The sequence below is a fragment of the Tachypleus tridentatus genome, chromosome 10, assembly GCF_004210375.1.
Source record: "Tachypleus tridentatus isolate NWPU-2018 chromosome 10, ASM421037v1, whole genome shotgun sequence".
Taxonomy (NCBI): Eukaryota; Metazoa; Arthropoda; class Merostomata; order Xiphosura; family Limulidae; genus Tachypleus; species Tachypleus tridentatus.
The window spans coordinates 72801594-72816390 of NC_134834.1; the positions used below are offsets into that span (position 1 = coordinate 72801594).

At 34.4% G+C, this 14797-nt stretch overlaps 1 long non-coding RNA gene across 2 annotated transcripts; it reads right to left on the bottom strand.

Annotated features, from left to right (window-relative positions):
• Positions 1-2619: 2619 nt before the first annotated feature.
• LOC143229559 (uncharacterized) lies at positions 2620-11441 on the bottom strand. 2 transcript variants are annotated; one of them, XR_013015941.1, is made up of 2 exons: positions 10890-11441; positions 2620-5235 (listed from the first exon to the last, which is right to left on the bottom strand). It is a non-coding gene; the product is annotated as an uncharacterized LOC143229559 (long non-coding RNA). The 2 variants fall into 2 exon arrangements; XR_013015940.1 differs by lacking the exon at positions 10890-11441 and adding an exon at positions 5805-7495.
• Positions 11442-14797: the final 3356 nt, after the last annotated feature.

Consider the following 14797-nt stretch of genomic DNA (forward strand, 5'->3'; position numbering starts at 1 on the left):
TTCTTAGATGTACGAAGATAATAAACTAATGTTATAACCTAAAATAGATGCAACATACTACAATGACTATTCGGTAGAAAATTGTACGTGCTTTGCCTTACCCTGGAGGAAAATATTTCAAAAGATGATACAGAGGCTTGTTAAAGTTTGTTCTTCTTCTTCTCTCTTGTATATTTATTCATATTGTTGATTACAACACCAGGGCCATGAACTGACTAGAAGTGGCCATTTTTTTCCGTTTTTGCTTAGAATATCACCAATCCCAAGAGCCAGTTACAAACGATCCTTCAGTGACATAAGTAGCCATCCAGTAAATGATAAAACAGTCTCATGGTGTTTTGTCTTTACGCTATAAAAATAAGTTTATACTTCTATTTTGAGACAGGGAACAGTCTCATTTAAATATTTATTATATACTATTGAACAATATGAATACATCTGTGCAAAAACGTGCACAAGTGTCATGCCAATCTTGTTACAAAACTGAATCGTGATCCCAAATGTTCTCAGGTAGAAAACACTTTCAATCTTACATGTTGCGAGATTCCCTGCTGGTACAGCAGTAAGTCTACAGATTTACAACGTTAAAATCAGGGGTTCGATTTTCCTCGATTGCCCCAGCAGATAGACTAAAGTGGCTTTGTCATAACAGAACACACGCATGTTGTGAGAAATGGGGGACACTGAGGTGTTATTCACACATGAGCTACAAGTACAATATTTTTGGTCATATTCAAACTTAAGCTTTAATGCAAACGCTATTCTTTTTGTGCTGATCAGAAGAAAACTGTTCAAAACAGAAAGTTCTTAATTATAGAGAATAGGCTTGGATTATTTGGGCCTTTTCTAAAGAATGATTGATTACTTTACCAAAGGAGTCACATTTTATTCATTAGTTAATATTTTAGAAAAGTCCATCATGTGATTGCATCTCAAATACTAAATATTTAGACAGCTATAATAATTAAACTTAGTATTTCAAAATATTATTTAATTTCAAAGTCTAAGTTCAAGGGAGGTCCAATTCAATCTATACATTGATCAACATGTTATTGGGTTATACTAGTTTCAGAGAATTCTACTCCTTATCTGTAGCCCTGAATACTAGTTAACCAAAGAGAAATAAGTTAGACCTATATCATAACAAAAACTATCAAACATACTGTTGGTGTAAATGTGCTTTGTAGTCAGTATGAGAAAAACCTATAAACTGGATAGCTGAAGTGAAGAAGTGTCATTGGCCACTAATCAGTTCTTCACATTATATAGATGCATTAATAGCATATATAATAAATAAACATGGTGTTTAAAAAAATATTTTTTAATCTTGAAGTCAAACACAATAACACAAATGAAAATATTAGGTACACTCAAGATGCAGTTGAAATTTGTAACCAGTTTCACCAGTCTATGTTCAAGAGAAATCCAGTTCAGTCTATACTTTGATCAATGTGTGAAATAGTTGTAAAATTGTGGGTTTTTCACTGAAAAAAATAGAAGTAATGAGAGAGCTCATGCTAAATTAGACAGAAATTAAGGTGGTACTTCTTCATAATATAACAAATACTTTTTACTGAATAAATCACGAATATTTATTCATAGCAAGTAATACCTGACAGAAGAGTCAGACCAAACTAAAATTGATATATCCAGTGTTTTATTTGGTTAAAACACACAGACTGATATATTTCATAAACAAGCAATGCAATAAAATGTTGATCAGTTTGTGAAAATCTTGTATGTCATTCATTACATGGATAAAAATTATGCTTTTCATACCTTTGTACATAATATTTATTTTGTTGTTCATACTTAAGTTATTACTCTGAACATATCTAGACTTTCAGTTTGCACAACTATTTATCTGTTGGACATTAGTGTATAAATACACCCTACTAAACTTTTTGTTAGCTTGTCTTCTTTAAGATAAGCAAAGCTGCCCCTAATTTAGTGTAGGAATGTTGAACATAGGAAAATTGCCAGCAGACAGAACACACAAACTACATGATCACTCTAAACTGAGTAACAGAAGTGATTGTCATGTTCAGTAACAGGTACAAACCTTGACCTTTGTGCCCAGAAACCACCATACTTATGACTAGGGTGCTGTAGATTTTATTTGTTACTGAGCTTAATTAGGTTATTTTCTTTTAGCCTGGGCAAACCAGTACTTAGGTCTCCAAGTGTTTAGCTGTCCCTACTATTTTTTTGTTGTCATTGATAGATTTGTATTAAAGCTTCTAATTGTTAGCTCTCTACATCATGTTTAATTTTTTCTTAACAAACCAATAGTGTAATTTCTTAAGTTAACTACAAGAAGTTTTTTGTTCACTTTATTAATTATTTGTTCTGGACAAACCAGTATTGTGGCTTTTATGTATTGACTGCGTGGACTAAGTTTTCTTTTTGACTTCTTATTTGTTATAGATAAACCAATATTTAAAATTTCATGTTGACTGTCCTCCATCAAGATTTGTTCTGGACAAGCAAATATTAGTTTGAAAGTGGAACTGCCTCCACTAAGTTTATGTTAATGTGATCAACAATTCATGAAAAAGGGAAAATAATACTTTATTGTAATCAATGCTTTGTAAGAAAGAAAAGATATACAATGAACAATTAATGGAAAAAATACTTTATTGTAACTAAGACGTCATAAGGAATAAAGAAAAAATAATACTTTATTATAATTAACAAATCATAAAGATCTTGAATACAGTTCATACAGCACAAGAAACGTATTCATTTCACTACACACATAATGAGGTAAACAGCTGTTGTAATTAAAACATCATGATAGAATAAAACATAGCACCAAAATACATGTGAAAACTGATTAACATAGTATTTGTTAATGTATGAAAAACAGCTGTGTAAAATTATCAATTTTATAAGTAGAGTTAATGATACAATGTTAATCTATGTATGACTAGAACAGATCCTGAAGATACTTGTTTTATATCCCATGTATTTGCTTCTTACACTGATTATGCACACAGTTACAATTATTTTAATCTAAAAAGCAAAAATCAAGCAACTGACGGACACCTTCACAAGAAGCAAAAGCACGTGCTTTGATTTAGATAAAAATTACGTCATTGGGTCATCATTGTCTCTTTCTATCTGCTTTTCTGTTTGACAGATACACTGTTTTAGCCACTTATAGAAAAAGAGGTAGTTCTATGCAGCTTTTACTGTTCTAATTTACACATAGATTCATACTCTTTCAATGTTAAACAAGTGTTTTCCGAAAGACCTTCTCCTAAGTACAGTTTATGTTAGTATTTATGAACATGATGCTACTAGAAATGAATGAAAGTAAATCTCATTTTTTTACTTTATCAATTTTATATATCGCATTCTACAAAATGAAATTAAGTATATAAACACTGCCTCCCAATATTTAAAGATTTAATTTAAATTTAAAACTGCATAATATGAATAAGTAAAACAGATTGCATCTACATGAAACTATTTTACTGGAGGTACTTTTATTTCACTGAACTTTTACCATTTTATAATTAACCCCTTAAGAGAGCAGAACAAAAATAAAAGTTCATTTTTTGGCTTCAACTCCATGGCTCTCCCACTTATATCCACCAACTGTTTCTGTAGTCTCTTGTTCACTAATAAATGGCACACAATTTATCTTCTGTCTCAATGTACATCTTGAACTGGTAATTCTTTTGACAAGTGTCAGCAATTATGGACACTCTTATGAGACACAAACAAGTGCAAGCTTTGTATGAAAGTTCAATTGGTGAAAGTTTAGAACAACTGACTACATCATAAAACAAGCAGAATCATTGGTTTCATGAAGGAGCATATAAACAACACCCAAGTCCATATATCCAACAGAGCCAAGAAGACTACTAGAAAGATATTCCCCTGATCTAATAGTAGAAACAAAAGAGAAGAATCCAATTAAAATGTGTGTTACAAGAGGAGAAGGGAGAGAAAAGCATTGTGTTACTGGTATCCATATTGCTGCATCAGTTTGTTCAGCATCATATCACACAAAGGCAAATTATGTGAACGAAGAGTCACTTTTCACTATCAAGTTCAATAGGTAACTTCTACACAAAGACAATCGTTACAATTAAGGAAGAAAAAAGTTCCCACTAAAACGTGAATTTTTGTTCCACACAAAAGCACCTGCTTAAGGAATTCTATACCCATATAAGTAATAACAAAACTAAAAATACAATAATTTACTGAAACACATTTAACTTATTTTACAATTTTTTTTCATTAAACAGTTTAATATAATTATTTATTCAGAAAATGCCCTTAAAGTTTTAGAATTATATCTAAAAAAAAACATGAATTAATTACAAAGTAATGAAACCAAGTTCTGTAATATCAAGAAATTGTAAATAATAATGTATCAATCCTTATCATTTATGTAGTTTCCAAGTTTTGGAAATCACAGAAGCCTGAAATGAAACTTGACATGTATTCTCTAATACACAATATTTATATCCTTCCATACTAATAAAATAATATGTAACCTTATTCAGACAAAGATGATTCATAATTTTGGTTCTCTGGTACAGTTGCATATTGTTCTACTCTTGTCTAATTATTTTATTTAATATATCTTTACTGCAGTTAATTGATAACAATATTTGTTTTTTTTCTTAAACTTCTTCTGACACACAATTTGGTAATAAAACAACATATTACATCTTCTGCTGGGTTTATTTTACTTTTGTAAAAGACCCTTCAATTATTATAAATGCAATTTTTTAAGTGAAAGTAAAGAAGAAACTATAATAACATCTCAAACTTGCTATAATGGTTAAATCTAAAGCCAACAAGGCTTTGGGTCCAATTCCAGGGCTCTTCAGTCTAGCTGGAATATGAAAGATGTAGTAGTGAACAAGATCTGAACAAATTACACACAGACCCACTATACAAAGGTGTAGTTCCTTAAGGAAGGCACTTGTGATAAAACAAAAGTCATTATGATGTTAATGATGATAAGACTGGAGTTCTTTGAGACAAACTGGTATGGCTGAACACTTCTTATTGTACAAGAAGGAAAGTTCCAAAGTTAAGTAAGTTTTGAAAGACAGGGAGTCACAAACCAAAGGATATGTATGATGATCATCTCTGGCAGTACACTGGTGAGAAAAGAACCAATTCGGTAACTACAGATAAGAGTTTGTCAATGGAAACTCAACATCCAGAGAAGTATTAAGGATCAATACATCAGTAAGTTCATTCATCCACCTACCAAGGACAAACTTCCATTAAACATATTTCAACCTGCATGTATAAAAACATTCTATTACAAGTTAATTCACGTTATTATATCTAAGCCTTTTTGTTTCTGAATTTCACTTATACTGTCAAGTTCATCCAGTTATCCACGTTTTGATTTGATCCAACTGAAATATTTTGCATTTCTATCTATATGAAACACCAGATAAAACTTTTCTCTGGTTTTTTGTTAATCTGTCATGAAATATACTTCAATATAAAAATTGAAACACTCTATTAACACCATTACTGAAAATAATAGGTGCACTTTATTAAAAAAAACAACTTTCCAGGCTAGTTATCACAGTTAAGATCATATTACAAAATCTCAACATCAAGATTAAATCATTTTTTTCCATACAAATTTTCTTGATGTTGCTTTCTCTGTGCAATAGATCTATTTCTGTTACATAAGATCCAGTAATGACTTTATGCAACATTCATATATGAAAACAAAACCATGCACACACAAAGATATCTATTTATGTATTAATATTTCTATATACATATTTCATTCACCGTTACACATTCTTACATACTATAGTGGCTTATAACAGACTGCCTCTGGCTTCTGCTTGAATTGATATGGTAAACTTTTCTGGTTATCTTTCAAAACCACTCATTGGAATCAACCCTAGAATCCATATCAAGCCAGTGTACGAGAGGTTCAATAACGATTTATAGATTCAGTGTTGCTGTGCTCCATGTGCTTAAACACGCCTCCTGTCTGCTGTAACTGGTTTTTAAATGTACGAATCTGTTGGAATATGAGGTATAGACTAGTTCAAGCTGCTGGTATGAACCACAACCAGATCTAATATCCATAGAGGTACATTAATTTCTTTACTGTTTTACTATAGTACTTATTCTGTCATCGAATAGCTTTTCCCAGTTAATGACAGGAAAATCTATATCGTTACTATCGCAGAACTTGACCGTGAACATCGTGGAATGTTTTTGAGGGACGAAGATACACCACATCAACATAAGCATGTTGGCAAAGAGCCTGCAGATGTTTCTTCAATTGTTCTGCTTGTGTGTATATATATATATATATAAGCTGAGGTACCTGTCTTCAATGTGGATTACGAACCGAAAAATGTGGAAGTGGTGTTATGATAAATTACACAAAAATACTAACGTTTACACAATTTGTTCATAACATATCGCCCCCTAGTGGCCCACCTGTATGTCTGTGGACTCACATCACTATAAAACTAGTTTCGATATTCGTGGTAGGCAGAGCACAAATAACCCATTGTGTAGCTTTGTGCTTAATACAAAAAAAACATAAATATTATTACAGTGCTCATTATTACCTCATCAGAAGTTTTCTGTATAAGATTTAAGAACTCAGTATTATACACTTTAAACATGATATACACTGTAAAATGGTCAGGGTGATTTTTGTATTGAGAGGTAGTAGTCAAAATAGTGGTGGTATGACTGATTTCTATTACCTACTTTCAGCACCCAGCTTCACGTGATTAATAAATCATTAACCAAAGAAGTGTCTTACAAACCATCGTTGAAGCATCACAGATATAGGTTGGAAGTGGATATCATTCAAGAAATAGCTTTTTATATCAGCCTTGTCGTAACTGTTGGAGTAGAAAATTCAGCTGAATTTATGTATTATTGCAATATTGACAGCCAATTGTTTTATTGCATTCCTCCACAGAGAATGTTAGCACACTCTTTGAGATATACAAGACAGTTGTGCGCACTCCCCTTAAACCTTGTGTATATTGTTATAGAAAACTTAATCATTTTTGGTGTAAGGACGTGAAGCCATATATGAATGTAATTAACATTACCTTACGTCACAAGTAATAAATGCTCAATAACAGCAATAATGGGATGAAGGGGTTGTTAATCTTCTTTTTCCAAACTATCATTTGGTTGAGATAGGCCTAGCGACCTAGGAGTAGTTATATAGTGTACAGACGGGCACATACGTGTGTGTGTGCTTATAGCAAAGCCACATAGGGCTATCTGCTGAGCCCACCGAGGGGAATCGAACCCCTACTTTTAGCGTTGTAAATCCGGAGACATACCGCTATACTAACGAGGGGCAACAGGCACATACATTTAGTTTTGTGCTTTATGTATAGGGATAATTTACAAAAGTATTTATCCAGTACCTTTGATCATGATTAACAAACACGGAAAAAATATGCTTAATAGTTTGTATTAATTTTTCTTCTCAACCTCACACTGGGATAATAATGTGAAATGCACATCTTCATCACACCTAAAACTTTACAAAAAGTAGTTAGCTGTTAAAATTAGTTCCATGATCCACGTGGTTCTCTTCCATGCTCCACCTTGTGTTATCTGGTGCCAGTTCAACACATTAACTATGGACAGCAGACGTATAAACCAATAAAAAAAGCTTTGGCTCATTCTTTAAATAGTAAATAGCAATGACTATGTACCAATGTAGAGTAATATTATCCAGAACTCTCTTCTTTAGAGGAGATCAAATAATTTTCTGTTGGAGTTTATCCTAACTCAACCTTTTCTTTCTGTGGGTGGCATACGCTATGCAATATTTACAAAAGCATCAAATATTGTAACTTAAAAGTACCCATAAGAACCTCCATAGACTGTTAGTATAAGTGCAAGTAAAATATCAAAGTCATCCAGTCCTTCTTTTGCGAAGAGTGTAGAATTTCTTGAATAGAACTCCAGAGAGAATTAACTTTAGCACAGTTAAAAAGCAGTGGCTTGGTGGTTTATAATTATGGCTCAGCACACTTACTGTACTCTTTACCGACTATGGAAATCCCATAGTTCACGTACACCTGTACTGCATTCTTCTATTCCTACCATTTTTAATTTTCTGAACAACAAGGAGCAATCATGCTAGATTTGGGCTATTTCACTTGTTCTTCCTAGAGCTACGAAAGTGTCAATCATGGCACTTACTCAGTGGCAGAAATTCCTAATCGGTTAGAAGGTATTATAGCAGAAAATGGGATCGCTACTTTCACAAATGTAACATTATTATATGATGTGTTTTCATCCCTTCGTGGTCATTATGATTCATTAAAAATTCCAGTAAAGCATGATCCACCTAAACGATGAAACTTATATAATATTAGTAATGACAACAGTGTTTTATGAAGACCACAATTACAATCATTTCTTTCACCACACAATTCCTGAACTTGGGAGCCATAAGTATACAACTAACTTATGTGAAGGAATGTTTTGTTTTCTTCTGCAACTGCGATAACCCTGCCATAATTATATTACTGCTGACGTTGATGTCTAATATGAATTCGGTGTCTTGTCATTAAAACGACAGCATTGAAGCATCCTTTACATCATGTTTTAGTTATAGAAATTGTTGAATTATTTCCTCATTCCATCCAAAGAGCAACACAGTTTTAGTGATAGTAAACAATGTTTTGGAGAAGTTGGCCACAAACCATTAGTAATACAACGAGAAACTGTAGATTTCTTGCTTGGTCACTGGTTGAGGCCAGTTTATACAAATACTGCTAACTTAACAAAGTCTGTAGAGACTCCATCTCCACCTACAATGTTACTGAGAAACTCTACTTCTGTGGAGTGAGCACTATACCTGGTTTCAATTTCAGGCCTGCTTTGCCTATCTTCTGAAGTACCATCTTTAGGTTCTCATTCATATATTTTAAACTTGTGAACAAACACAAAATTTATCTCGGATGTATTGGCAGTCATGAAATTGCTTATTTTCCATACAGCAGTGGATGTAACCTTATCATTACTGCTGATTTTATAATTTCCACTTTGCTTATATTAGTTATAATAACTACAGCATACACCTGAGAAATTGATTCACAAGTGCTCTAAGCCACAAAAAGTAAAGCAGATTCTACATTCCTCCCACCCTAGAATAATCTAAATGTAGGCATCACTGTCATGTATTGTTGTATATAAAGTATTAATGTGCTGAATAGACTTGTCTATTCAATAGAAACTCGTATGGTTGCATTTCAGCACTAGGGTGTGTCGGTGGCTGGTTAGCCCTCAAAACAGCTCACACTACAAATAGTGAAAATGTTTGAATAGGATGATCCATCTGAGGGATAGCCGCAGAATATATCTCGGGGGTCTTCTTTCTTTCTTCAAGCAACTGGCTTAAAGTTACCATTTCATACATGGACATGACAAAATCTATCTTGGTTAAGGTGGATATAGCCCTACATCAGTAAAATGCTACGTGGCCTCATTGGAAAATCCCTCAGTGCCCTTATCAATGGGGACACATTATTAATCTGCTGAAGCTATCACAGCATAAACTTTGCCATGCAGATGATGTAGATCATCTGAATAATTCAACTGTCAATAATTCAATAATTCTGAATAATTGAACTGTCTACTCCTGAATCCAGTTGTTACAAGTAGTAACCTGTCTATAACACTTAAAAAATAGGTCACATTTTTTCACCATTCCACTGAATACTGTTTGGTTTTATTCAAGGTGACCTTGAGTTCTGGCCAATGTTCTGCTGTGATATCTTCAGTGTCACAGGTACAGAGAAGTAAATGTACTGTGAGAACTCCGACACTTATATAAGTAGTTTGTCCCTTGTTCAAGGTGGCAAAGAGAGACATGAAATGCTCTTGCGGTTCATCTTGCAGTTCTGTGCAACCTTAACTTTCACTGCTGTCCATGGTCATCCTAACTGTTAGCGGCACTCTACTATTCAATGGTTCACAGCGTTCACCTTTGGATGTCTGCTGTTTTACCTGCTGAAAAAAATATCTCTGTCTCGTTGATAATTGTTTTCCAGTGGCATATGCAGTCGTTCTTGGTTGATCTAAAGACAGGGCTTTGTTACTCTAGCTGGCTAAAACATCCTCACATGGTCTCATGCTCATCAGGTACCATTCAACTTTGTTCACACTCAATACTCCATGCTACCTTGGTGCCAAAATCAATTCTCAGGGGCAATATTTTATCTACTATTCTGGATGCACCAGAAATTAGTCAAATTTCCTGAGTCTGAATTTGCAGAGAAATTGACGCCAGAGACCTTTGCAGCATCAGCAAAAATCTTAGGTCAAAGAGAGAATTGCTCATAACTTCTTTAAGAGCAAAACCTCGCTCTCGGTTATGAGTATTTCATCTTACAGAAAATGACAGTGTTTCAACTATAAGTGTTACTGAAAACATTTGAAAACTTAAAATAAGAGCGACATGCACATTAACGAAAACAGAAAACTGCGCAACAAATCTTGTTTTTACACACCATAATTTAAATCTAGAAAACTTCAGGTTTACCCACAATGATAAGAAATACACATGTGACTGATCATAAGGTAAAGGGTAGCAATAATTTCGTCATAGCATACGTCATATGGTTTTTGAGTTCAAGTGAGAATCTTAGAAGGTTAAGAACTAATGGCTTCTACTTGTTGAGAATTTCTTGCGACGGAACGTTAAAATCGGAGTTTTAAATAAACCCACTGTTAAAGGGCTGGATTCAGAGAAATGGAAAGTGTTTAGAAGTTAAGGGCAAAGCAGTTCGTTCTTGTTACCATTTATTAACTACGTACCTGCACGAGATGGAATTTTAATCACTTGTAGACCTAAAATAAGAAATACAGAAACAAAATGGATGTTAAACCTTACCTGACGAAGGTTATTTCATGAAATTTGCGCAAAGCTACACGAGGACTGTGTGTGCTAGACGTCCCTAATCTTAAAGCGATATATATGAAGGCTCGTGGTCTGTTCAAATCGAATAGTGAAGTTTACCTGCCGCGAATCAGGAAACTGCGGATCCATAATCCGGTGTGTTAAAGCTGTTGGGCTGCGCTCTTTCCTGACGAATATCACAGAACTTTGCTCACAGAACAGGTTAATATCAATATTAATGTATTTTTATCCAATTATTTTGTTTTGTTGAATTATACTCTTGCTAAAATCGCAGATCTAGAAAATAGCAAACGAAGAAAAGCACCTAGAAGGAAGTCAACTTACCGATCTTCTGTATAACATGTTGTGCAAAAATTGCATAGCTTGAAAGCGAAGCAATTTTTTTTAAAATATTCTATATTAAAATGAAAAGGTAACAACCAGTTTTCTGCAATATTTAAGAACATGTACAATAAAGAGATGAGAAACACAGTCTCCAAGGCGACATCAATGTTTTGTACCAGCAATGTTCTAGATTTTTTGTTTTATTTCACAAATAAAATAAAATAAAATGATAAAATGTTTTATCAACATTTTTATATAATTCTATTCATAAACCTTACACTGGAAATACCTAGAAACGGAGGAAATCGATTCTGCCTGAGAATAAATAAGAAAAGAAACATTTCTATCACAGTAGAATTGGTCGTATTTCAGACTTTATTTCTAATAAAAATAAAATTCGTGTAGGAAAATTATGGAACACAAATTCGATGCAGTACAACACATGGCTAACATATTTGATTTGAAAAACAAAACATTCCCCACTTCCATCTAGTTGGTTAATTATAGTTTTAGTATCAGTGTTCTCAATCTCATCAGAACCTCAGGCGACACATGCCAAACTACCAGACCATAGGCTTCTAGGTACAAGTGTAGCTATCCCTAATTTCAAATCGTTGGCTAGGAGGACGACAAAGAGTTAGCAACACGAATCACCTGTATACTGTCTAAGAAATTTGTAACGCCCACACGACTAAAAATGTGGAGCGTTTTCTGCATCATATCACGGTTCGAACTTTGGACAACCTGCTCCGCAATTTCAGCATGCAAATTAATCATAAAACCACGCTTGTTCATAAATTTCATTTTTGTTACTCAAGTTGATTCTGAACAACATTAGATAGAAATATCCAGTTTATGCCGTTGCCAATTACATACACTGATGGCTAAAATCTTGAGGCCAATAAAAAAAATGTGCATTTTGCGTTGTTAGACTCAACCACTTATTTAAGTAGAGCTTCGAAAGATTAAAATAAGAAAAGGGAAAATAAAAATAAACTTTTTTAGCATTTAATAGGGAAAATGTGAACACTATGAAATTAGCCTAAATACCAGCTGGTCAAAAGTTTAAGACCATACTGAAACGAAGTGTTAATCGGTAAACACGTAACGAAATTTAGTCATTTGTGTTCAAGCATTAGCAGTGTCAATATCTCCCACTGACATCTCCTGTGTTGCATTGGGTAAAAAAAAGGCAAAGGCTGAAAAGTTGACAGAGTTTGTATGTGGCAGAACTGTCGAGCTGCAAAAGCAAAGTCTCTCTCGACGTGCCATCGATGGTGAGATTGGGCGTAGTAAAACTGCTGTTGCAAATTTCTTAAAAGACCCTGAGAAATATGGATCGAGAATTTCAAGTGGTCAGCCCAAGAAAATTTCGCCGGCGTTGAGCAGGAGGATTCGACGGGTTGTCGGACAAGACACCAGCCGACCGTCGAACCATATTTAGACCCTTACGGACGCAGAATGCAGCTCAAGAACAATAAGAAGGCATCTACGAGAAAAAGACTTTAAAAACCGTAAACGTCTTCAAAGGCCACGCCTCCTTTCACACCATGAAACAGCTTGGTTAAACTTTGCTGAGAAGCACCAAACATGGGACACAGAAAAATGGAAAAAGGTTTTGTTCTCTTATGAGAAAAAATTTAACCTGGATGGCTCAGATGGCTTCCAACGTTTCTGGTACAATTAGGATATCCCACCGGAGACATTTTCTACAGGACACAGTGGAGGAGGTTCCATCATAATCTGGGGTGCTTTCTCCTTCCATGAAACAATAGAGCTTTAGGTTATACAGGGGCGTCAAACAGCAGCTGGCTACATTTGCATGTTGGACAGAGCATCCTTATTGACTGAAGGCCCTCGCTTGTGTGGAAATGACTGGATCTTTCAGCAGGACAACACTGCAATCCACAATGCCCGCAGAACAAAGGACTTTTTCATGGCGAATAACGTGATTCTTTTTGACCATCCAGCGTGTTTGCCCGAACTATACCCCATTGAAAATGTTTGAGGGTGGATGGCAAGGTAAGTCTATAGAAGTGGACGTCAATTCCAAACAGTGCATGATCTTCGTGAAGCTATCTTCACCACTTGGAATACCATTCCAGCCAGCCTTCTGCAAACGCTTATACTAACCATGCCAAAGCGAAAGTTTGAAGTTATTCGCAATGACGGCCGTGAAACTCACTACTGAGACCTCTTGTTGGGCATTTCCTACCCTGTTTAGGACTTCTTTTTTTTGCATGGTCTTCAATTTTTGACCAGCTAGTATTTAGGATAATTTCATAATGTTCACATTTTCCCTATTAAATGCTAAAAAGTTTTTGTTTCTTTTCCCTTTTCTTATTTTCTTCTTTCGAAGCTCTACTCAATCAATTAGTGGTTGAGTCTGACAGTGCAAAATGCATATTTTTTTTTATGTTCATTGGCCTTAAGATTTTGGCCAGCAGTGTACATATATAGCTAGAGGGGCACTCGGTAGAGTGCAAACCTACACCACGCAAAGTTGGTCAAATTCGGCCCTCAGAAAGTAGAAATGTCCGTCATTATCAACGAACAATAACCATTTTTGGTTGGACAATGAGAAATAATGTTTTACGTATGCATCAAGTTTCGTCAAAATCCGATGTTTTTGGTAGTGCGTAAAATCGGCACCCGTGTTATCAGATTGGTTTGTTTTTTATTTTTGTGACCTTCCTAAGACTAATCATAAGTTTGGTCATATTCGAAATGTGTATCAAGTTTCGTCAAAATCCGATGTTTTTGGTAGTGCGTAAAATCGGCACCCGTGTTATCAGATTGGTTTGTTTTTTATTTTTGTGACCTTCCTAAGACTAATCATAAGTTTGGTCATATTCGAAATGTGTATCAATTTTCGTCCAGATCCGTTTAGTCCTTTTCGATAAATCTTTCTCAAAAACACACCAAGAATGAAAATATGTTTTGCAGAATAACAGTAAACGAGAAATTCTTCAAAGTAAAATAGTGCTCGAACGTATCAACGTATAAAATATAATTGTACATGTAAGACCAGTTTAGTATTGGTTACCTCTAATAATGAATCACATAACAAATGACGTCAGTCAACATAATCATGACGTTTACATTACTAACGTCTCGCTGACATTTTTTTAACACCTTCTCTCGGTGTTAATTGTGAAGCTCAGTTTTGATGATTACAGACTTAAGAAAACGGTCACGCCTAATTACAGAAATGCAGAGAGAATAACAATGAAACAGTGGTATGTTATTTATGTACAGTAGCAATTCAGCTAGCACGATTTCAGAATTAATGATATCGTGTGCGCAATTTCAATTTTTCAATATATCTGTGTGTGTGTGTGTGTGTGTGTGTATATGTACACGCAGCTTGAAAGATCGTTTTTCTGTATTTTACCACAGGAGGATGTGCTGTAACAAAAGTTTAATTTTTTAACTGCTACTTGTATAAAGAGGATATATAGCTTAAAAATTACTTGTTTTAATGGCAACTGTCGTTCAACCAGTACACGCGAAAGAGATCACTAGAACTCCTACACTCATCACATGATTGTA